Source organism: Lissotriton vulgaris, chromosome 11, assembly GCF_964263255.1.
Source record: "Lissotriton vulgaris chromosome 11, aLisVul1.2, whole genome shotgun sequence".
In the NCBI taxonomy this organism is placed as follows: domain Eukaryota; kingdom Metazoa; phylum Chordata; class Amphibia; order Caudata; family Salamandridae; genus Lissotriton; species Lissotriton vulgaris.
The window spans coordinates 162,195,405-162,220,286 of NC_141699.1; the positions used below are offsets into that span (position 1 = coordinate 162,195,405).

Sequence of the window (24,882 nt, forward strand, 5' to 3'; positions counted from 1 at the left end):
GTCTACTCGTAGAGCCAGGTCTTCTGCTTCTTGTGCAACTTGAGGATGGAGAGACAACTCTTCTCATGTAACTGATTGCTTTGCATCTGTATTCTGCTCTTATTTTATCAGAATTATACCTCCAATTGTATTCTGCACTACTCTGCAAAACTCTGCAACCTGCACCTATCTGTCTCATGTAACTGATTGCTTTGCATCTGTATTCTGCTCTTATATTTTATCAGAATTATACCTCCAATTGTATTCTGCACTACTCTGCAAAACTCTGCAACCTGCACCCATTTCTCGCTTTCCTCTCCTGTAATTTACCGACTGCTACCTCAAGTATTTTGGTCGCTCACTAGTGTCACGTAGGCGCAGTAGTGTCACGTTGGCGCCCTAGGGGCACTCTGGAGCCTTGTAAACTGTGTTGGCATTTGTAGCGTGCATTCAGCACATTTATTTATTAACCTGCAACATGGATCTCATCGGCAAGCACACATATAAAATCAACTACCCACCCGTGCTCACCAAAAAAGCCGCCAAACGCTTCAAACACGGCTTCCTTAAGTCCCACCCAGAAACCCCCTTTGCCGACACCTACTTCTCGTCAGTCAGTGGACCCTTGAACACCAATATCATCTTCCACACTACACGCAGAGCTCAGTGGAAAAAAGCGTTCCTCACCCTACTCAACGTCTCCACCACCAGGAAATCCACCCATGGCCTAACACTCTCCATCACACCATCCCAACTCTTCCCAGGCAGAACCACCATCACTATTTACAATAACGGGATTGTCCTAATTCAATCGACAGACAGGAACCTGGAACTACTTGACAACCTGTTTCCCACTTTCAAAGAGCACCTATCCAATACTCGGACTTTCACTCATATCACCTCCTGTCCTACCACCCCTGGCGACACAGCACCCACCCTTAACACCCCCAACCAAGTTCAGCACCAGAACGACACTCACCTCACCTTCACACCCAGCACCATAGTCACTTACCCACCTGCTGCAGCTACCCCTCACCACACCTCAATCTCAGACAGAGACCCCGCCCCCCCATACACCACCCGCTCCACCATCCCCCCTACCTACCCTCGTCCCTCCGCTCATCTTCCCATATCCCCCCTACACTTTGCACGCCTGTTCCGTCCTCCACACCAATCTTCTCAGAACACCCCTCCTCCCCCAACTGCTCCCCACACAACTTGGCTCTCTCTCCGCCTATCTCGCCCCCCATTCTTAGCACTCCCGTCCTGCCTAGCCTTCACCCCTCCTTCAACCTCTCACCCCCCACTCTCACTCCCCACTATCCCACCTCCTCCCCCACTACCAACAGCCTCCACACCGCCCTCATTCACCCTTCCCCCCCTAGCACTGATGCCCCTCCCGATAACGCCAACACCATCCCTAACATCTATCCTCTCTGTAACACTTCCAACCCCTTCGCCAGCTCCACCTCCCCACCCCGATCCTCACCCGTCTCCAGCAACCTATTCGCCGTTTCATCGCCTGTACCCCTCCCCAACTCCGCGCAGAACACCACGCTCGACATGATCATGTCCTCCCTCCTCCAATTGAAAGAAGAACTACACTCCATCAAAGAGTTGCTCATCACACACCCCAGACACCCCTCTACCACCACCACCTCTACACCTAATAACACTCTCCCCGCGCCTCCTACTCGCCTTACCACACAACACGCCCCACACCGGACTTCTATCCCCTCTCGCAATACCAACAATCACAATACCAATCACAATCGCATTACCACCAATCGCAATACTCCCTCTACACCTAACAACACTTCCTCCTCACCGCCTATTCGCCTTATCACACAACTCCCCCCACACTGGACCTCTATCCCCTCTCGCAATACCACCAACCGTCCCAGACGCACTGCCAATACGATCACAGACCATGAGACACACGCCCTTCTCCAATCTTACTTCCCGGCTCCCCAAAATCGCCTAGCCACCAACCACCTGCCCATCCCAACGATTATCTCTAACCCCCTCAGGCACCAAAAGGATAACAGAGGCGCCGTCCCTAACAACCTCACTAATGTGCCCATCACTATAGAACCTTCCTCCACCCTCTGCGCCCCTAGCCTAAAATGAATACTTCTCAACTGCAGATCGGCCCAAAGACATTCCGCGGGGGTTGCCGAGCTCATCATGTCTCAGGAACCGGATCTGGCCATTCTGACTGAAACATGGTTGTCTGATTCTTCTACACCTATCTTGGATATACTAGTCCCCCCCAACTACTGTATAATTAGACTTGACAGGCCCATAAAGACAGGCGGTGCAATTGCCTGTATCTACAGAAGCAATCTCTCAGTTACTAAAGCGTCCGCCCCTTCTCTTACTTCCTGTGAATACCTCTGCCTTGATGTCATCAGCGAAAGCAAACCGGTCTGCTCACTTCACATCATATACCACACACCTGGAGACAAGCTCTCCTTCTGCCAACAACTCATGGACACAATATCAACCAATTCAGGACGGCAAAACACCCAAATTTTCCTTGGCGACTACAATCTCCATTGGAATGACAGCAGTGACACAGTGGTAAATAGCCTCAAAAGCTTCCTCAACGCCCTTGATCTCACCCAAATATGCAATAGCCCGAATCATGAGAAAGGTTCTATCCTCGACCTTATCATCTCCAAAGAGGACGCTATTCAACTGGAGTCAATTCAACCTTGTGACTGGTCAGATCATCATATTGTCTCCTTCCTTATCAATGAAAAAATGAAATTTAACCCTTTGCAACCCTCTAAGCCCAAAGTCTGGAAAACGGACATGAAGAAACTCAACCCAAACTCCTTACCGCCTAACAGCTGCAATCTACTACTTCCCCCGTCCGGCGCTACGGACGTTCAACTCCTGACTGACCACTATCTAAATGCTATGTCCACAATAATCAATGAGGCTGCACCCATGCAACTGAAAAGAGTCTCGTCCAAGATCTCCAACCCATGGTATGACGGGAGCCTCAATGAGGATAGACGGGCCATGGCAGAGCGCACTTGGAGGTCAGACCCCTCTGCACTGCACCTAAAAAGCCTGAAGAAGCAGAGAAACGCCTACTTCAGGAAAATAAAACGTTCAAAAAGAGATTTCTTCAGCCTCCACCTCGCCCAAGCAAAAAACTGCCCAAGGAAATTGTTTGAGTTAATCAAAACACAATCCAAAGACCGACCCCAGACAATCAGCACCATGGGCATTACACCTTCCTGTGAAGACTTCTCTGCTTTCTTTAACCAAAAAAGCGACAACATAAGAAGCGATCTCCTCAATGACGCAATCCTTTACTCCAACCCCCAACTCACAGCAGCGCCTGAACCAAAGAACAACGCTACATGGTCATCCTTTGGCACCTACTCCGAAGAAGAAATTGGCAGATTGCTCAGCAACCTGAAACCATCCAATCACCTAACTGACCCCCTTCCTGCAAACGCTGTAAAAGACTTTACCCCTTTGCTCCTCCCACTCTGGACTAAAATTATCAATAGCTCTCTTCAACAAGGATCCATCCCTGATGCCCTCAAAGTCGGACAAGTCACACCTCTACTAGAAAAAACAACAGCAGACCCCACTGATCTAAACAACTACCGCCCTATTACAAATATTCCCACCCTCGCCAAACTGTTGGAAAAATGCGTACAGCTACAACTGACTAAACACATAGACAAGTTTGATCTCCTCAACGCTCATCAATCAGGCTTCCGTGCAGGGCACAGTACCGAAACAGCCATGACGCACATAGTGGACGACGCCCTCCAAATCCTAGACCAAAACGAAACCTGCCTCCTCATCCTTCTGGATCTCTCCTCAGCATTCGACACAGTTAAACATGAGAACTTACTAGAACTCTTAAACACAAGAATGGGCATATCAGGGACTGTTCTCAAGTGGTTCACCTCCTTTTTACACAACCGCTCACAAAGATTCAAAAGCAACAACCTGATGTCCTCTCCGGTACCTGTATCACTAGGCGTCCCCCAAGGATCCTCCCTCTCCCCTACACTGTTCAACCTAGTTATGGAACCTCTCACTACTTTGCTACAGACATCCAATGTTCACTTTCACATGTATGCCGACGACACCCAACTCTATCTCAAAATACAATCCCCCAAGGACATCATGCTTCTGAACACCACGATCAGAAACACCCAATCCTGGCTTGCAGAGAATCACCTCAAACTCAATGCCCTGAAGACTGAGTTCCTCCTGATCTCACCTCCCGCAAAAATCTCCACGGCTCAAACATGGCTTAAGCAGTTAACAGCTTTAAATGTACAACCTACCGTCGTAGACTCAGCAAAATCCTTAGGCATAACACTTGACGCCAATCTCAACATGCAGCAGCACATCAGCAAGGCAACCAAAGGAGCGAACTTCCAAATCAATACCTTGAGAAAACTTAAAGCCTTCCTTCCAGCCAAAGACTTCCAAACTGCAGTACAATCTATAGTCATCCCGCACATAGAATACGGAAGCACCGCCCTCTGCGGGCTCCCCCTAACAACAACGGCACTCCTTAGAGCGTCCCTTAACGCTGCAGCGAGACTCATCACTGGCTCAAAAAAACACGCGCATATTTCCCCTGACTTTAAATCCCTGAACTGGCTGCCTTTTGAAGCCAGAATACATCTGAAAATCACCTGCATGACTCACAAGGCTGTACACCACAACTCGCCCAGCTACCTCACTCAAAAGCTGACAATCTCGGGTGGCTCTAGAACTACTAGAAGCACAAACAATCTTCTGCTGAAACCTCGAAGATTCAGGAAGGAAAAAACCTATAAACGCTCCTTTTCAGGAATGGCACCCAGGATCTGGAACTCACTCCCTCCTGAAACCAGGCTCATCTCCTCCAACAAACTGTTTAAGAAAGAAGTAAAAGCGATCCTCATGGCTAAATACACATGATCTATTATCCTGTAGCTCTCATGAATCCGCTCCGTAATACCTGCCTGACCCCTTGGTCTACTTGTACTACTTGTATTATGACTTATTTGATTGTATATGTTCCCTCTTTGTATTTTGATGTATTGTTGACACACCTGTCTGACTTTGCACACTGTACCTACACCACCTCAACCATCCCTACTTTTGTACTACTGATACACCTGTGTGACTATACATCCTGCACGCATCTACCTCAACTATGCCCACCTTTATGTTATCTCCAAAACACTTGCAGCACGCTTAAATAAGTATATGCTTACTTTTGTACTTTTATATTATTGACGCAACTGTTTGACTACGCACCTTGTACTGACACTACCTCACCCATGTTCTACCTCCTGTTTTTTTGACCTACCTATGTAACTATGCACCTTGTACCTAACTACCTCAACTATTACATTCTATTACTCCATCTCCCCCGTGCCCTTGTAAAGCGCTATGATATCTGCAAAGATCTTGTTTGCGCTATATAAAACTTTCAAAATAAATAAATAAATAAATAAAATAAAACTCTGAAGTGTAGCGGCTGCTTGTTCCATGCTTTGGGGAAGTTGTAGGCTTGGCTTGTGTTGTGTAGGGCTTTGAAAGTGTGCGTGAGGTGTTTTGAACTGGGCTTGCTTGTGCATTGTGAGCTAGGGGAGCTTTCTTAGAAGTGCAGTGTGATGTGAATGTGGCGTGGTATGTTGAGTATGACTGGCTGCTTGTTGGAAGTTGTCTGGTGAGTTGCTTGCTAATTCTGGTGTAGAGGGTGTTCCCATGGTCCAGCTTGCTTGTGATGAGCTATTGGCGACGTTTTTGTGGTTGCAGGTTGGCAGCAATTTGAATATATTCTTCGCCATCTTCAGGGTGGTGGATGCAGGAAGCAGTGATTTTGTGGACGTGGATTGCCATGTTGAGCTGGCTGTCATGACTATCCTTAGATATTTGGTATATGTGGTGGATGTGGGATTTGGTCTGAGTTCTACCAGCCACCATGTAGAGTTCCACGTGTTGAGTTCGCCCAAAAATTCTGACCTTTGTCTTGTTGGTGTTTAGTTTGATTCAGGTGATCTTCATCCAGACAGCGACCTTGGTCATGCAGGGCCAAACCTGGTCTGCACGGCACGGGATTTCCACGCTATTCGCTCCTTGGCACTTTGAACAGGAAACTTGGTCCTTATATATGGGACGGGGCCAAGAGCCTTACCTCGTCGACTTTAGGAGGAAGTACTGACTGTTATTCCCCCAAGGATTTTCGAAACAAAGATTAATCTAATGCCAATCTTGTGCTTTTGGTACACCACCGACGAAGAAACTCTATTGCGGGGGCACTAGACTCCGCCGTGCATCTTTGCATGTCTACACGTCTGACTGTGCAGTAAAGGTCAGATGTGCAAGGACTTCATTTATGAACATAAGTGTCCATTGAATATAGAATAACGTAAAGATACTGATAGGTCGAGACCACGGCTGATGGATGCTGCTTTCATTTCTGGTCCGAGATACACTGGACTTCGAACTCTATTCATTAATATACCTCAGTAACCATCACTTTTCAAGAAACTTACAAATCTATACACACACGCCGTGAGGAAGCTCCCCTTGAGGGAGAGAAACGCGTTGGCTGATTTGTTTGACAATGAGAAGCTGTTTTATGAAAAGACTATATAAATAAAAAAGAAACTTTTTCATACAAATACTGCAGTTCTTGTTTTTTTTTAATACGTGCACCCCCAACCAACATTACAAACCAAACCTGGTCTGCGTATTGTGAGTCTTTTCCAAAACGGAGAGTATAAACTGAGTATTGTTAGCATAGGCGAGGACGTCAAAGTTGCGGGAGCAGATGATGCTAGCAAGCAGAATCGTGTATGCGTTAAAGAGGGTTGAGCTGAGTGGAGGATCTTTGCAGTACTTCACTGATGAGCTTCCGGTTGCCTGAGCGGTAGGGAGCAGACTGTGGTCATCCCGTCAGGAGCATATCCAAGGGAGAGCAGGTCTTTGGATTCCAATCTCATGCAACATCGGGTGTGGATGATTTAGATACTGTATTGAATGCTGTGGAGAAGTCCAGGTGGATGAGAGCTGCTGTGTCTCCTCTGCCGAGGATCATACAAATGTCATCTGTGGCGGTGATGAGGGCTGTTTCTGATAGAGACTTCTAACCGCAGAGTCCTGACCTCGCGAATTTCCCCAGGCACCGGACTGAATCTGGAAACTTTCATAGCAGTTCCCTTGTGTGTCAACAAGTGACATCATGCCGCTCCACTTTGGACCCATCCCACGCCAAATGTTATGACGGTACCCTTATATATATACTACCTTTGCGTGCTGACGTCAGTTTCTTTCTTTCCATGCATACTGGCATGGATCTGGAGCTTCTAGGATCCTCTCACTTCTGACAGATAATATTTCCCGCAAAAACATTTTTGGGCAAGTGTGCAGACCATGTCTCCTAAGGCTACAGGCTTTAAACCTTGCCATTTCTGTAACCATTACATGTCAGCTACAGACACCCACAAAATCTGTCCATGATGCGTCATCTTCAAACATGACTGGAAAGTCCCACAAGAAACATAACTTGGCATGAATAACATTTTCAGTGCCTCACTGGACCCCTCTGTAGTGCCTTCAGGGTCCATGGATCCAAAGGCACCTCAAGTCGGTTCACCTTCAGCGGATCCTTCCTCAAAGCCACCTGTTCCTCTCAACCTCGCACAGAGGCCAAAGTTCTCCTCAGCTTTGGCCCCACCGTGCCGACCCCATCACTGCCCACTATTCCACCATCGGTGTCAATCTCGGTGCCACAAATGATGCCTCTGGCTTATGTTTGGCCGCCGATACCGACATCACTTATGCCGAAAATGGAGCAGATAGCTTTATCAGCCTGACTATGCCTCGATATGATACAGCGCGATGAAGAACAATATGATCATAGCAATCTCTTTGATGATTGATCTCTAGGATGCCAGTGGTCTGGACACATTGCTGAAAATTGGCCTCCCTCCCCCAAACTAATCTATAGCTACTGAAGAGTCCGCATCCTTCTCAACAGTTATTCTGAGAACAGCAGAAGTTCTTGACCTTACTCTAAATACCCAAAAGGTCAGAACCAATGTACTAATAGAGGTGCTGAACCCAAAGCAATCCTCTACTTCTCTGAAATGAAGCCCAAATCGATATTTTGGTGGGCACCAGAGAAAACCAGGAACTTGCCCCTCAGTCAATAGGCAAGTGGCAAGGTGGTTTAGACCCATTGGTTCTGCATCACCCTACTTCAGAGAGCTTGGTAAAGAAGCCACCTACAGCTGCCTTGACCCCAATTCTTTCCACACCACTCTGCCAGACAGTATGGAGACAGTCTCTAAACAAATGTGTTCCTTCTCCTGCCTATCCTCTGTGAACACAATATACCTCCTGGGTAGGTATTAGCAGAGATGTTATTAGCTGTCCCAGAGGAACTGTAGGGGCTTGTTTTGGATGGACAGTACGCAGCAAAATGCTCAGTTTGATCCAGTCTGGGCACTGCAGATTGTCTAGGTAAGCAGTTGGTACCAGGGTGGTGCTTAGTTGCTATGCCTGAATTCACTCCACAGGCTTCTCCTTGGATTTCCAGCAGTCCCTCATGGACATGCCTTTAGATGGCTGTTGTCTGTTGGGAGCGAAGGTGGACTTACCCCTTGAAAGATTTAGAGAGAGCAAGGCCACTGCCCGCTCCTTGACTTTGTCCTGCTGGTTCAGCAGTTCCCCCTGCAGCAGTGCCCCTTTCGAAGCTTCAGTAGAGGCTACAAGCAGGTGCAGAGCCAATACTCTCCTCACCAACCACTGGTCTCCCCGTCCTTTCAAGGTTAAGGCTTGGGATCAGGCCAGCATATTCTGGCCCCCCAGGGGCAACAAGTTACTCAAACCCCAGCCTCTCTCTCTGCAGCAGCTTCAAAACCACTTTATTTGTCCTTAGCAGCTCACTCTCAGACGATAGGTCACATCACCCTTCACCTTCCTGGCTGGAGGAGCATTGCGTCTGATCAGTGAGTGCTCCACATCGGGCTAAATGGCTACACCTTACCTTTTCTGCACTAATCCCGGACATCCCTCGCGTACCACAACACCTTCCAGAAGATCACTTGTCCATACTTCGTGGAGAAGTTCAAGCTTTTTGGCCAAGGGAGCAATAGAGAAGTTGCCAGCATCAGAGATTAAGACTGGACTGCCATTTCCTGGTGCTGAAAAAGGATGGAGACCTAAGTCGCATCCTCGAGCTTCACCCTCTGAACTGCTACCTGTGGAAGGACAAGTTCAAAATGCTCACCCAGGCCCAGGATCCATAGGTCTGGGTAGTAACACTGAATTTGCAGGATGCCAATTTTCACATTCCATCCTGCAGTCCCACCTACATTACAAGTGGTGTTAAGTAGGCCTGGACCACTTTCAGTTTTCTGTGCTCCTATTTAGCCTTACCAGTGCACCTCGGGTGTTCACTAAAATGGTAATGGTGGTCAAGGTTCATCTCTGGAGTTTGGGAATGCATTCTTTCCATGCCTCAACAATTGATTGCTGAAGGCAGGCTCAACTCTAACAGTCGCCATCCACTTCCAGACAGCGGTCAAACTGTTGGCATCATTAGGGTTCTCCATCAATGTACTGACGTCTCACCTGACTCCCTCACAATGCTTCCCCTTCTTTGGAGCCATATTAGTAACAGTAGTTTACTGAGCCTCCCTTCCACCGTATTGAGTTCAGGATATTTAGGCTATGATCACAATGTTTGAACCTTTGAATGGGTATCAATTAGCTCTGAGGCGTCTTGGCCTCCTGCATCCCGCATGTGAACTACGCTGGTTTACGGATGTTGGCTTTGCAGTGGGATCTTAAGTCCCAGTAATCTCAGCACGAAGAGGACCGATCAGAGGCCTTTGAGGTGTCAAAGGAGACTGTAAACGACCTGTAGTGGTGGCAGCTTTACTGCAGCTGGGCGTGAGCAGATCTCTGTCCCTTCTTCACCAAGAGTTAACTGTTGTGATGGATGCATGGTTGCTGGATTGGGGATTCCACCTTGTAGAAGTGGAGATAATAGGACTCTGGTCTTCAGCGGAGGCTACACTTCACATCAACTCGTTAAAGTTGCAAGCAATCCGCTAGGCACTGAAGGCTCCCCTTGCTCCACTTGTCAACCTCACCTCCATGCGTGGAGACTGAATGTCAACAGTTTATACCCTTTGATCTTCCTATCAAAATGGCTGTTTCTGCATGGCTCAGGGAGATGTTTGATGTTTCTTCTGGAACTTCAGGATCTGTGTGTGCAAAAGCCATACACTTCATTCTATCCTTACAAACTGGTGCTCTGAACAAAAGCATTCCTGCAGAAGGTAGTCACAACCTTTCCTTAGGACAATTGATTACCTTGTGGGCTTTCTATGCTCGACCTCACCCTTCCTAGTAAGAACAGCGACTCCATCGCCTGGACTCTGAGAGGACTTAGTTTCTATATAGAATGGACTGGGGCTCACCGACTGTACAACCAGCTTTCATAATTTCTCTGGAGCCAAAAAGGGCAAAGCAGTGCAGAAGAAAACCATCTCTAAATGGATTGTGTTATGCATTAAGATCTGTTTTGGACTGGCCAAGAAGCATGCCCAAGAAGGCTTGCATGCACATTCCACCAGAGCAAAGGCTGCTACCACTGCGCTTGTGTGTGGTATGCCATTTCTAAACATTTGCCAGGCTGCTATGTGGGCGTCCCTCCTTACATTCAAGAAGCACTAACACCTGGACAGCCAGGTCTGGTTGGATTGGTACTTTGCCTGATCTGTTCAGCAAGATTTCCTGGTCTGACTCATTCGCAGACTCACCACCTGGGACGGTACTGCTTTGTTATATATTCGGAAGTTGAGGAATCTGCAGCTAGAAGTCTATCAGAAGAACAAGTTGCTTTCCTTCTGTAGCGCCCTTTTTGGTAGAGACTCATCTAACCACAGATTCCTCACCGACCCACCCTCCTCCCCGTTCTATGGCTTGGACTGGTCCATTAGTAACATTCCAAGTGTACATACTACCATGATCTGATTTCAGTGTCTCTGCTTCTGTTTCTAGTGATGGAAATCAGAAAGAAACTGATATCAGTGCGTGGAGGTGACTCATATATATATACAGTTGCATCCGGTGTGGTACTTATCCGACGCAGAGCGGCATGCCACCACCTGTCAACATTGGAGGGAACTGTTACAAAGGTTTCCGGATCCAGGCTGGCGCCTGGAGAATGTCACAAGGTCAGGAATCTCAGGCTGCTGGGGATGTGAAATCTTTTACAATGGTGAAGATATACATGCAGCTGGTGGTGCTGGTGTTGTTGCAGCCAGTAAGCACTGAACATTAGGAGAGAGGATATAGCCTTACGGCTAGAGACGATCAACCTCGAAGCTGGGGAACTGGGTTGAGTCTTGGCAACAACGCTCAACAGCCTGTGATTCTGGGCAAATCACTTAATCTCCCCATGCCTAACAAAATGAATGTGTCCTTGAGTAACAAAACTGGTGCTCATGTAAAGGGCTCTGATACCTGATACCTTCGGGACTAGTTTGCGCTATATAAAACTGACAAAAAAAAAAAACTTTAGTGTCATGAAGATGCTCAGTTCAAGATTTTCTTGTCCACATTGTCCTCGCTCATTCTTCTTTTGTATTGCAGCTGTTTTCAGTGGCACTTTTTCATCCTGAGTTTCTTAGATTACCATCTGGCTTGTGGCCTGGATTTTGTAACTTTGTTGGTCGTGAGGGGAGCTAAAAGGTCAGCACAGATGGTGATCCAGTTGTTGAAGTTTAAAATGGCGCTGGGAAGGCTTCTGCTGTGTTTGAGATCGTTTTCCTTGAGTTTGACTGTCCACTCTTCCTCTGGGATGATACTCCAGTCTTGGTGGGCTGGTGTGCTGGTGGTTCTGAGTTGAAGTGATGAGAAAGATGATCCTAAAACTCGACTACTAAAATGCCTGACTGAGCTGGCCAATTGGATGCAAGAGCACTGTCTGAGATTAAATGCAGACAAGTCAGAAATCCTCCTGTTTGGCAAAAATCCCCAGCTCTGGGACAACAGCTGGTGGCCAAGTAACCTGGGCTTGCCCCCAAATCCTACCATAAAAGCGAAAAACTTGGGTGTGGTACTGGACAGTGCTCTGTCCATGAAATCACATGTCTCCACTGTCTGTGGCAGAGGCTTTGCATTATTGAAAATGCTCAGACGAGTCTTCCCCTGGATTCCGACTGAGTGTAGGAAGACCCTTGTCCAGTCGCTGCTGATGAGCAGACTGGACTACGGCAACTCTCTGTTTGTTGGAATGGCAGACTATCTTTTCTCTAAACTGCAGATAGTGCAAAATGCAGCGGCAAAGGCTGTATGCAATAAGAAGAGATATGATTCGGCCAAAAGTTGCATGCGAGAACTACATTGGCTCCCAATGCGACAAAGAGCCAACTTCAAATTACTGTGTATCACACACAAGGTACTTTACAATACAGGCCCTACCATTCTACACAATAAAGTCAAATTCCATAGACCATCGAGGAACCTTCGATCCAGAACTTCAGGAAGAGCAAACACTACCCACGTGAAGACTGTCAGGATGGGAGAGCGGGCTTTCTCTCATCTAGCTGCAACCAAGTGGAATGATCTACCTCCCAATCTCAGACTGACAGAATGTCTCTTATCATTTAGGAAACAATTAAAGACACTACTCTTCCCTAAACCAGAATAATCAGTAATCAATGCGGTCACCGTACCCCTCAGCACCAAACCTCAGCGCCGTGATATCCTACCTAGGATGATTGTTAGCGCTTTATAAATAAATTAAATACAAATAAATTAAATACAAAAGTGTGACAGGGATGGTGAATTTGACAAGTGCACTGTTGGTCCAGGTGATTGCCATGAGTTTATTGACTGAGTGTTTAAAGATGGTGAAGATAGGGTCCAAGAGGTGTCCAGCAAAGTGTGTGGGACCTTTCACATCTTGGATAAGGCTAAGGTTTCCTAGGACATTGAGTATTGCGGTCATGTTTGGGTCAGTGCAGTCTTCCAGCTGGAAATTCTAGTCTCTGAGGAGGATGAAGGCATTAATCGAGGGTGAGGGGAGTGACGAGGTCTGCAAGGGTGTTGGTGAAGTTGGTCCTGGTGGTCTGTAGGTGACGATGTCACTCAGGGTAAAGTTGGCTGTAATGTGAAGGTTGAATGTTAGGTGGTCCATGTTGCTGGCGGATGTGTCAAATAAGGTGGTGCATTGGATGGAGACCTCGAAATCGATGGTAATGCCACCATCAGGCATGTGTAGTCTGGCCTGCCTGGCGATCTTATAGCTGGTAGAGATGATTGTGGTGATGTGTAGTGTGGATGTGGGACTCCGACAGATCGTCGTGAGGAACAGCTGGTCTAGTGCATTTTCGTTCAGTAGTCCCTGCTCTCTGGCATGTTTGGCGGACGTTGAGGAGTGGGGAGTGTTGTGAGGTCTATGACTGTTGGGTCTGAGTGTGAGATGTTTGGGAGTTGGAGGTTGTTGGTGTGGGGGTGATGAGTGTTGTATGAAAGCGTGCAGGTGATGCAGGAGAATGCCCTTCCTGTGTTGTATTGTGCATCGTGGCAGAGGCATGGCGAGCAGCGACTATGGTTAAGAGCACAGTGGGGTTGCAGTGGTGGGAGTGGACTATGTTTTCTGCCACTGGGAGCGGGCAGGACATGCCTCGGGTGCTTCTGCCAGTAAGTAGGTCCTGGGAGGAAAGGAGGGCAGGAGGTGCGGGGCTGGATGAGGCAGGAGAAGCTGGAGCGTGTGGGAGGTGGCAAACGAGGTAAAAAGTGTGCGAGGTGGAAGAGGGAGGAAAAGAGCGGGAAAAGGCCAAAGAAGGCGGACCCAACAAAGGAGAAATGAGTAAGAGTGACATACAAAACAAGAAATTTGCAAAAGTAAAATAAAGCAGAAATGATCGAAAGCTGCAAATAGAAATGAGTGAAAGTGGCAGATGAAACACAAGCAAAAGTGTCCAAAAGTGGCAAATAGAAAACAGGCCTAATGACTGAACTAGCAAATAGAGAAAAAGCAGAAATGAGCGAAAGTAGTAAATGGAAACAAAGCAGCGACAAGCAAAGTGAGGCAGGAAAGGCAGTAACAAAAGAGTGGAAATACCGAAACTTGAAAGAACGAAAGCAGCAGGAGATATCAGCAGGTGGAGCGAGGCAGGAGCCTTGGACGGACTAGAGCGAGGGCATTGCATGGTCAGAGGACCAGGCACAAGTATGTCCTGGGCGGGGCTACGAGGCCATAGGTTTGATATGTTTATTTTGAAAAGTCACGACAAAGGCAGTAAGCCTGACCAATTTATCGTGAAGAGCATTTCTTAAAGCCAAGGCCTTTAAGTGTGGCTTGTCACTACAGTCTGTTAACGGCTGTAGGCAGATATTTTGTTACAGGGAATCTGACAGGTTACAATTTTTGGTGTTGGTTACCTCCAATGACACTGATTTCGAAAAATTTGCAATGTGTTAGTCCTAGTTAGGCCCTGTCAAAGGGATTGGATAATGTTTTGCCAACTGTAATTTGTGTACATTTTGTAATTTTATGTCTGTTTGCCTGATGGGTACTAGTTAATGTACAATACAGTTTTCAGTAGGCTTGATTGGATAATTTGAAAACATATGTCACATATCATAGATCTTGCTTGTTTATTATGAAATGTTACAACAAAGTGTGTAGGCCTGACTCACTTATCGTGAAATTCATTTATTAAAGCACGTGGGTGCTAAGTGTGTTACAGTGTGTGAATGCTGGAGACTGGTATTTTGTTACTTGGAATCTCACAAATGTATTTTGTAAGAAAGAGTTTTAGTTTTGTTTACCTCCTCAGACAAACCCTTATGATAGAGTACTGTGATAATCCTTGTTAAGAATGCTTGTATATTATTTTGCTAAAGAGTAATTGTACGTGTATTTATAGTTTTTCGGACTGTTTGCTTGATGGCTGCCTGATGGAAGGCTTTATGCTCAATTTAGTAGGCCTGAGTTGACGATGGTATGCCAATCATAACCGTTATAGGCTACATTGGTTCATTTAGGAAAGTTATGTCAGATGCAATAGGACTGATCGGTTTCTGATGAATATTTGTGATAAAGACAAAAGACAGTATGCCTGACCTTTTTTATCGTGAAAAGCACATGTTAAAGCAAAGATGCCTACAAGGGTCGATTGTAATTACACTGAATTAAAGAATGTAGACCGTTAAATAAGTTCTGATAGATTACTATATTAGACAAAGGGTCAGGTATTGGGTACCTATCTGAAGGGCCACTGGAATTATGTGATTTTATGGTCGCTGTATTCCACTCATAATTATGGTTTTCCTGAATTTGCCACATAATCTATCATCTGCTCATAATCTGCAGATTCAAACAGATCAAAAGTCACAAAAAATGTAGAAAAAATTTGTTGAAGCGCTGTATACGACCCATCACAAATGTTGGCTGGTAAACTTTCTGTTGGTATTGCCCTCTATTTGGGTGTTAAACTGGTACTAAGTAGGTGAAACCTATGCCCAGACAGTGTTAACAAGTGTAAATATAGACCAAATAATGAAGGAATATCATCAAAAGAATGTACTACGTTATGCCCCGTAATTAGCTTTTTTTACTGAAAACTTTAGTATACCCTGCCATATAACTTAGTTCTCCCCTGCTGCATAATTCCTGTGGCCCAGCCTATCTGACAAAACTTTAGGTGTTGAAGCTTTGTCTTGTGCCAGTTAATGTTGGGCACTTTCAGGATGTGTTGTATATTGTTCTTCCAACTCTAATTTTGCACCTACTTCTAATTTTATGCTTTCATACTTGAAGGATATCTTGTAGGAACGTTTGTGCTCAATATAGTAGGCTTAAGTTAGTTATGATGAGGAACCAGTATCAACTGGCATGAGCCTGATTGTTTCATTAGGAAACATTAGATAAGATGTCAGAGGTCTGATCTGTTTATTATGAACAATTACAACAAAGGCAGTAAGCCTGGCTTATTTCTTTTGACAATCATCCCTTAATTCCTATAGTTCAGCCCTTAAAGGGTGCATTGCATTGTTAGTACCCTTTTGTAGGTCTTGTAGACAGGCAGTTTTTTTACATGGAATATTGCAGCTTACTTTTGTAAGTAAGTATGTTGATGCTAAATACTAACTGTAACAAACTCTTCGATTCTAAGGTTTGCACTGTGATACGCCTTGCTGGACTCTCTTAAGAGGGACTGGCACATATAGTTGTCTGCCATGTGTCTGCCTCAGCTATACCTGCCAGACTCTCCAAAGAAGCCAGGATAATAATAAAAATTACATTAATAAACAAAAAACTTTACATTAAAAGGTAGAAGGTCTTTGGGTCAGTCCTTTCTCGTTGGAGTGGCATTCACATTCTGCTTCCCCCCAGAAAAACATACTGCATAGTACAAAGTGTTAGCTCATACCTGACATTTTCTCTATTACATTGCGTGTAACAACATTTTCCCAAATAACGGGGAGAGGATGTGGCCTTGCAGCTAGAGCTGCTGACCTCTATGCTGGGGAACCAGGTTCAAGTCTCAGTAGGGACGCTCAACATCCTGTGATTCTGGGCAAATCACTTAATCTCTCCTGCCTAATAAAAATGAATGTGTCCTTGTGAAATGCAACTGGTGCTCATGTAAAGCATTCTTACACCTGAAACCTTTGGGTCAAGTACGCACTATATAAAACTCCGGGAATTTTTTTTTAAAAAGTGCAAGTTCGCCTGAAAATTTGTTTCTGCTTGTGGCCAATACCTCAGTTTCCCACTTTTTCCTTCTATAGTTCTCGTTTCATTACTTTCTTGTCCTTTTTTAGGTCTCGGCTAGCGTAGCCTGCGCACATGCGCAGTCTCGCTGACTTTGAATAGCGAGGTTAAGCCCCACCCCTCTTCTCCATTGGCTGACCTCCTAAACGGTGGCCAGCCATTGGAGAAGAGGTCCCAGTGACGTTCTTCTTTGGATCTAAGCCCCGTCCTTTTCGGATTGGGGGGCGTGTTTTTGACTTTCTTTCTACATTCTCAAAAACACGCCCCCCAGTCTGAAAAGGACGGCGCTTTTTTTTTCTTTTCTTCAGCCTATTGGCTGGGTAGAGCCCTGCGTTCGCCGTCATCGCGTAATTAACGTCATCAGACGGCGCATCATTACTTCAAGTCGCACGCATGTGTGTCAATCTGAAAATGGGCGACACCGGAGGCGTTAAGAAGCGTAAAAGTTGCCCGGCTGATTCCGAAGAACTGGCGGATGGTCCTCAGGAACTTCGCCGGGGGAAAATCAGACGGGATCCCAGCCCCCTCGGTGCCGCCGAGCGCTGCTTGGAGCAGGCTGTGTTTGGAGACCCGGATGAGTTATTGGAAGCCCTTCGCGGGGACCGGCCGGCAGAGGCGTTGGTTCTTGGGAGCAAGGATAAGGGCCTGGGGAGTGACGAGTCTGGCGCAGAGGATGCTTCCCTGCGACGGAAACTCAACAAGCAACCTCCATGGCAGGAAGAGAACAAGGCTGACTCTGCTCCGGTGGATCTCCGGCACCGCTTCCGCTGGGAGCTGGCACGGAGCTCTGTGGAGCAGACACTGCCAAAACCGCCTATGCACTGCTTTCCGCAGAGCCATGGGCGGCACCCCGGTCTGGGCTGAGTGTGGCCCAGCAGAGGACCCCGAGGAAGATAGCTTGGAACAGGGCACTGGAAAACTACCCCAGGCTTCCCACACCCTGCCTCCCGGCACACTGCACATCAAAAGGTGTCCGCCCGCTAACCATGCGCGACCCTCCGAGGTGCGGCTCAGCAGCTTGCACTTCCACCCAACGGCAGCCGTGCTGCTGGCGGCTGGCCTGGACCGCAGTATTGGGCTCTTCCAGGTGGATGGAGGCGCCGGCTTCCTGATCCAGAGCTTGCACTTGGAGGGATTTCTCGTGCACTGGGTGCGGTTAATCCCCGATGGGCGGCAAGTGCTGGCCACCAGCGAGCGCAGCCGCAGCCTGTACTTGTACGACATGATGGGTGGCGGGCTGAGCTCCGTCCATCCCCGCGGCCTGTCTGAGCGCTGGTTGCTGGCCTTCGAGATCTCCCCGGACGGAACCTTTCTGTTGCTGCACGGGGTCTCCGGCTACCAGCACCTACTCTCCATGCGCACTAAGGAGCTCGTAGGCAACGTGAAAGTGAACGGCAGAGCTACAGGCGCTGTATTCACCACTGACAGTGCCCAGATCTACAGCAGCAACGACGAGGTTGGCATGTATGTGTGGGATGTGGGCAGCCGCCGCCGTCCAGGAGGCCTCATCTAACATGTAAGTCTGCCTTTCCCCCTCCCCACTACCCCACCTCCCCACTGCTCTCGGTACTGAAGCGGCCTGTGCCCGTGTAGGGGAGCTTCGTCAGTGCATATCAGCCCTATGCTCACCACTGCACACAGCTCCGTCAGTGCACCTCAGCCCTGACCAGTGCTCACCACTGCACACAGCTCCGTCAGTGCACATCAGCCCTGTGCTCACCACTGCACATAGCTCTGTCAGTGCAGATCTACCCTGACCACCAGCATCATGTGCTCACCACTGTACACAGCTCTGTCACTTCACCTCAGCCCTGTCCTATGCTCACAACTACACATAGCTCTCAGTGCACCTCAGCCCTGACCACCAGCATCAAGTGCTCACCACTGCACAAAGTTGTGTCAGTGCACATCTACCCTGACCACCAGCATCCTATGGCCCAGAGCGATGGTACTCAAGATACACACCCCGGAAGGATGAGGGCTGGCAGTTGGCACCGCATGGATCCTGAAGTGTGACAAGCTGACCGCAGATGTCAGCAGCGAGTGCCGAACCGCCGCACCCTCACGGTGGGCAGGTACAAGCAGCTAGGGTAGCTCGGGACTGGGTCCTTCCCAGGCCTGGCCTAGGGCGCAGGGCCACTCCCTCCACACGGGAGGCATAAGGGCCGGGCACACAGGGCTCCTGGGGGAAGAGTGCAGGTGTCTAAGCGCTGCCGTGTGGACTCTTGCCTCGTGCTGTTCGGGGCTCCTGCTTCACGTGTGTGTGGCTCTGTGTGTGTGTGTGTGTGGCTCTGTGTGTGTGTGTGGCTCTATGTGTGTGTGTGTGTGTGTGTGGCTCTGTGTGTGTGGCTCTGTGTAAGTGTGTGTGTGGCTCTGTGTGTGTGTGTGTGGTGGGTGCAAATGCAATAGTAGGTCTGGCATTTGCGAGAGATTAAGCTATTGGCATTGTAAATGACAATGCCATTTTTTTTAAATTTATTTCAAAAACCTTTATTGTATTGAATAGCATGGTACATCAATGCAATGAAAGCGAGCTTGTATATAGCATATGACATGGCATAATAGCGGCATCTTCCCATGCAAGCAGAATACTTCAGAATATAATTATCATGAAGTTCACATTAGAAACAATCCCAACTCCCACCCACAGAAAAATAATCCCTATCGGAGTGCTGATTGGAAAAACATCCGAAGTGGTTAAATATGGAATAGTCCGAAATACTCCGTCCAGTGAGGACAGCACGATCAATTTTTGTATCACATAGTGATAGCACAGTCCAGTGGGCTTAAACATTCAATAGCATTGTCTGAGGGGGATCACCAGTAGGCAACGGCAAAAGTATTCGGTAGCGTCAAAGGCCCAGGTAAACAATGATAAAGCAAATCGCACAGAGCATTGGGATACAGTATTAAAACATACATTACAAAAAATTCACAGCGCACATTCTCTAGGCATTCTCCCCTCCATCCACCCCTTCAGCCTCCTCCTCCCTCTGACGGAGCAGGTATGCTGTGAATGGTGACCAGATGTCCTTTGGACGCGATCGTAAGGGCAGGAGTTCTGCATAGTCATGCAGTCCTTCCTGCCACATTGTCATGAAGCTAAGCCAGTACTTAAACTTGGGAGCTCTCCCCCGCCCCCATCTACAGGCGACTAAGCGTTTGGCAAGTAACAGAGTGAGGACTAGGAATTTCCTGTGAACAGTATCCACGGATTGTGTAAGGCCAAGAAGCGCCTGGCGAGGGCAAGGTGGCATCGCTGTCCCCAGCATGTCAGCAAGGCCGTTAAAGACCTGTTCCCAGTAATTGGCGACTTGGGGGCAGGACCAGGCCAGGTGAAAGAAGTCGGCGTCGGCTGCGCCACAGCGTTCGCAGGAAGCCGTTTCGTGTAGGCGAAATCTATGTAGCCTGACAGGGGTATGGCAAAGGATGAGCCGTAATCTATTGTTGCCGGTAACGGCGCTTGTGTGCATACAACAGTTATCCCACTGTTCATCAGTAAGTAGTTCAGTCAGATCATTATCCCATTCCTTTCGGCCCTGAGATGTGTGGAGGTGGGCGCAGCCTGTACATGTTTGTATAGCATAGAGACAACATGCCGCGGGGCCTCTGACTGAGCTATGGTATGGAGTGGTGCGAAGATATCAGGTTCAGTAGGAAACGTAGGGGTTAGGGCACAAACATTTTGTCGCAGTCTGGTGTATAGAAAGGTATCCATAACAGAAGGGGACGTCTCCCCAAAAAAGTGTTCCGAAGTGCGGAAGGTCCCCTGCGTATATAAATCTCCCCAGGTCCGAAGTCCCAGCTTCTTGAGCAGGTTATGGCAGAGGACTTCGCAGGTAACCTGCCATCGTGGGTCGTCAGTCAAAGGAAGGTGGGGTGAATAATAAAATGAGCAGTCCAGAGTGCGCGCATTGCGGGTCCAGGCCTGTACAGTGCAGTCTACAGTGGAGGGGTCACCTTCTCTCGATCGCACCGAGGTGTGAATGTAGCCTGAATGGACTATGGGGGCCATGTACCCATCTTCGACAGCCGAGTGTGCCATATAAGGAGGAGGATGAAACCAGTAGGCGGCGAAATGCGCCTGGGCGCAGGTGTAGTATTTTTCAAAGATGGGTACCTCAAATCCTCCCTGATGAAAGGCAGCATGAGTGTAGTAAGGCTGAGTCTTGCTTGTTTCCCACCCCAAATCAGCCTGATGATCTGGGAATTCAGGGAGCGAAAGAAAAACCTGCCAGGGTTATATGGGATATTAACAAATAAATAAAGTAGTTTGGGTAAAATGACCGTTTTGATATGCGCGATACGACCTGCCATAGATAGGGGGAGATGTAGCCACTTGAAGATATTGTCAGTAATTTTATCTAGCGCAGTGCCATAATTGGCCCTCATCATCGCATCTTTGTCTCTGGAGATTCGAATGCCTAGATATTTTAATTCGTCCTGTTCCCACATGAGAGGGTAGTCGAGTTGGAACGGGGACGTGTTGTCTGTGAGTGGAAAAATGGCAGACTTGGACCAGTTAATTTGTACCCCCGCTAAACCTCCAAATTTAGTAATTTCGCGTAGCACCGGATTCAAATTGTCTCGGGTTTTTTTTATGTAGAGCGTCATATCATCAGCATAGAGGGAAATAAGTAATTGACGGGATGGATATATGAGGGAGCGGGGATTGTGTTTTTGTCGGAGCATGGAAGCAAGAGGCTCGATCGCTATCGCGAAGAGGATGGGAGATAAAGGGCATCCTTGACGGGTGCCTCTTTGGACAACAAACTGGGCGGACCTGGCGCCATTAAGTAACACCGTAGCCGTGGGCTGGTGATATAACAGTTTCACCCAATCTATAAAACTAAAAGGCAGTCCCATGTATTTCAGTGTGCCGAATAGGTAATCCCATTCTAAAGAATCGAAAGCTTTTGTAGCATCTAAAAACACTGCCACTGCGTCGCATTTAGGGTTGATGTCTTGCAGCACAGCGTGGAGAGTGCGAAGATTGTGGGAGGTCGCACGATTGGGCACGCAGCCCGCCTGATCTGGCAGCACTAGTTTCTCCATAAGGAGGTTAAGGCGAGTGGCCAGCACTTTAGCAAGAATCTTGGTGTCGCAGTTGAGTAGGGAAAGGGGGCGGTAGGAGTCGCATTGGGTAGGATCCTTGCCTGGTTTGAGTAGGGAGGTAATAAGTGCTTCGCGCATAGTACAGGGAAGACTGCCCTCTTCAAATGCTGCGTAATAAACTTGTTTCAGTATCGGAGCCAGAATGTGGGCAAATAGTTTATGAAAATCAATAGGAAGGCCATCAGACCCGGGAGCCTTACCCGATTTCATACTCATAATAGCATCCGTTATCTCATCAAGTTCTAATTCCAGATGCAGGAATTTTTGTTGGATTTTCCTCAACCATGCCAGTGCAACCTCCTCAAAGTATGTAGACCGGTCAAGAGGTTCCGTTCTGTGAGAAGAATACAATGTTTGGTAATGGCCCCGAAAGGTGTGGAGTTGATCAGAGAGGTTTCTATGTATATTTCTTTCGGAGTCGTGTATCTCAACCACATAGTTGGCAAATCTAGGGGGTTTAATAGGGTTTGCCACTGCTTTCCCCAGCCTGTCTCCTTCACCATAAACCCGGGCCATGTGAGGGCGACCTAACAATTTACACTCCCTATCGGCAAGCAATATGTATTCTGATAATTTGTCGCGGATTCGGGCATTAAATGAAAGGTCCGCTGGGTAGCTTCTGCGTGAATCCTCTAAATCTCGGAGTTCAGTTTCTAGTTTATGCAGGTCTGAGCGAATGGATTTCAAAACTCCCCCCTCCCTTGACTATGCACCATCCCCTAACCGTAACTTTAAAAGCCTCCCAAACTGTAAGGATGCTGTCTACTGAGGAGATGTTACGTTCAAGAAACTCTTTCACGTCTTGTTCCATCTCGGCCTTGAAGGCCGAATCCCGAAGATGCACTGGGTTGAGCCGCCATGACAGATATGGAGAGCAGTCAAGGGGGAGTCGTAGTTCCAGAAGAACTTGGGAATGGTCGGAAAATGTACGTGTCAAGTGGGTGGCTAGGGTTAGCCAGGGGGGGGACTCCAGCCGAGACAAAGATGTAGTCCAGACGAGCCCAGGTAGAGTGTGGGGTAGAGAAGTGAGTGCCTTCCCTAACTGTAGGGTGGAAGTGTCTCCATGTGTCAAGTAGGTTGCCGTCCTCAATAATGCCCCCTAATGTGCGCTGAGAGTTTGTGTAGTGCGAGGGTAGTGGCCTTGATCTGTCTGTCCCTGGGCTAAGCGCGGTGTTGAAGTCACCACCCCAGATAACATGCGTAATTCCTAGCGTCTGGATTTTGCCCCATAAAGTAAGTAATGCAGCTGGATCATCTACATTGGGGCCGTAAAAACTGGCAAATAGGACGTCATGTGTGTGAATTCGCCCCCAAATGAAACAATACCTACCCTCTCTATCGGTTTCCATCCCACCTAGAGTGAAGGCAACCCCTCGTTTAATAAGCACAGTTACCCCTCTTGAGTAGCTTGAATCAGATGAAAAGACGCGGCTAGCGGCCCATCTGGGGGCAATCTGCACTCTGTTCTGCTGAGGTTTTTACCTGAAGGCAGGCAGGCAGTTGCAGAAACGGTTTGAAGAAGCGCTGGACTCCTCCCTCCTTCCCGCCTCGTTCTGACGCTGGTGACTAGCACCGTTCGAGCAGAGGGCGTGGAAGGTCCGAGCCAGCTACTTCCGGCAGCTACCTGCAGCGCTCTAGTTGTTAGGACGCTGGGGGGGATATAAGGCATTGGATCCTTGACCCACGGGTGGTAAGTGGACAGTGGCAGTGTCCCTGCCGCTTTAGCGGCGCGCTCACTGGCGCATTGGTGATTTTAAAACTTTTATGCTGTGAGAGCTTGTGAGCTCATTTTAAACTAACTCTGGGCATTTGTGTGAGCGAGAGCGTGTGCGCTACCCGTGTGCTGCTCAATTATACTCGCGCTGCTGCTCATTGATCTGGGGGCAATCTGCACTCTGTTCTGCTGAGTTTTTTAACTGAAGGCAGGCAGGCATTTGCAGCAACGGTTTGAAGAAGCGCTGGACTCGTCCCTCCTTCCCGCCTCGTTCTGACGCCGGTGACTAGCACCGTTCGAGCAGAGGGCGTGGAAGGTCCGAGCCAGCTACTTCCGGCAGCTACCTGCAGCGCTCTAGTTGTTGGGATGCTGGGGGGGATATAAGGCGGATGTGCTATCGGCAGCGCAGCAACGAGCGCAGCGGGCGCGACGGAGGCGCGCAGAAGTTGCGCCTAAGTTAAGCCCGTCTGCGCCCATTCGCGGCCGGCTGCGGGCTAGGGCCATGCCCCCTGCCTCTCCGATGACACATATACGATGGAGTAGAGATGACTTATTATCCCTCTGCAGCCAGTGCCGCGGGCCATGCCTGCACGGCATGAACGCCGAGGATAATACGAGCTGTAGTCACAGTAATTTTGCTTTTAATCGGGGGAACGTGGCTATCAGTGAGTATCAGGATCTGGTCTGTGGCTTACTTAACGTTCGATCCCTACGTAAGCACAGACTAGATATGCATGACCTCCTTACTGAGAAGCAATGGGATCTAGTCTTCCTCACGGAAACATGGCTTGACTCCGATTCCATGCCAGAGATCATTGAAGCCATTCTAAAAGGCTATACCCTACTAAGGCAAGATAGATTATTAAGAAGAGGTGGAGGGACAGCTATCGTAGCTAAACAGGGACTACAATGCCAGATGGAGCGGACCATGATAGAGGATAGTGAAGCAGGTGCTTTCTCCATTCTGGTTAATGGAGGTTGCACAGTGAAGGGCCTCTTGATATATAGGCCATCTGGCACGGCGGCGAGATTTGGCGAGAGCTTGGTAGAAGGCATCACAGAGGCCGCATTGCGCGCAGACTAATTCATGGTGTTGGGTGATCTCAACCTCCATCTGGATGACCCTGCGGACAAGGCGGCCAGGGACCTCTGTCAAGCGATGAAAGCACTTCAGCTTGAGCAGAAAGTTAATGACCCCACTCATCAACTGGGCCATTTGCTGGAACCTATATTCGCCAATTGGGAACAGGTGGAGGTTCTGACCCCCGTATCCATCCCCTGGTCG

The 24,882-nt window shown here is 48.2% G+C and overlaps 1 protein-coding gene and 1 pseudogene across 2 annotated transcripts in view; both read left to right on the top strand.

Moving 5' to 3' along the window:
• Nucleotides 1-24,882, top strand: part of TCTN1 (tectonic family member 1) — a 297,848-nt gene that overhangs the window by 130,050 nt on the left and 142,916 nt on the right. The gene's annotated exons all lie outside the window — the stretch shown is intronic.
• On the top strand, nucleotides 17,162-18,281 carry LOC147679458 (U3 small nucleolar RNA-associated protein 18 homolog pseudogene; annotated as a pseudogene).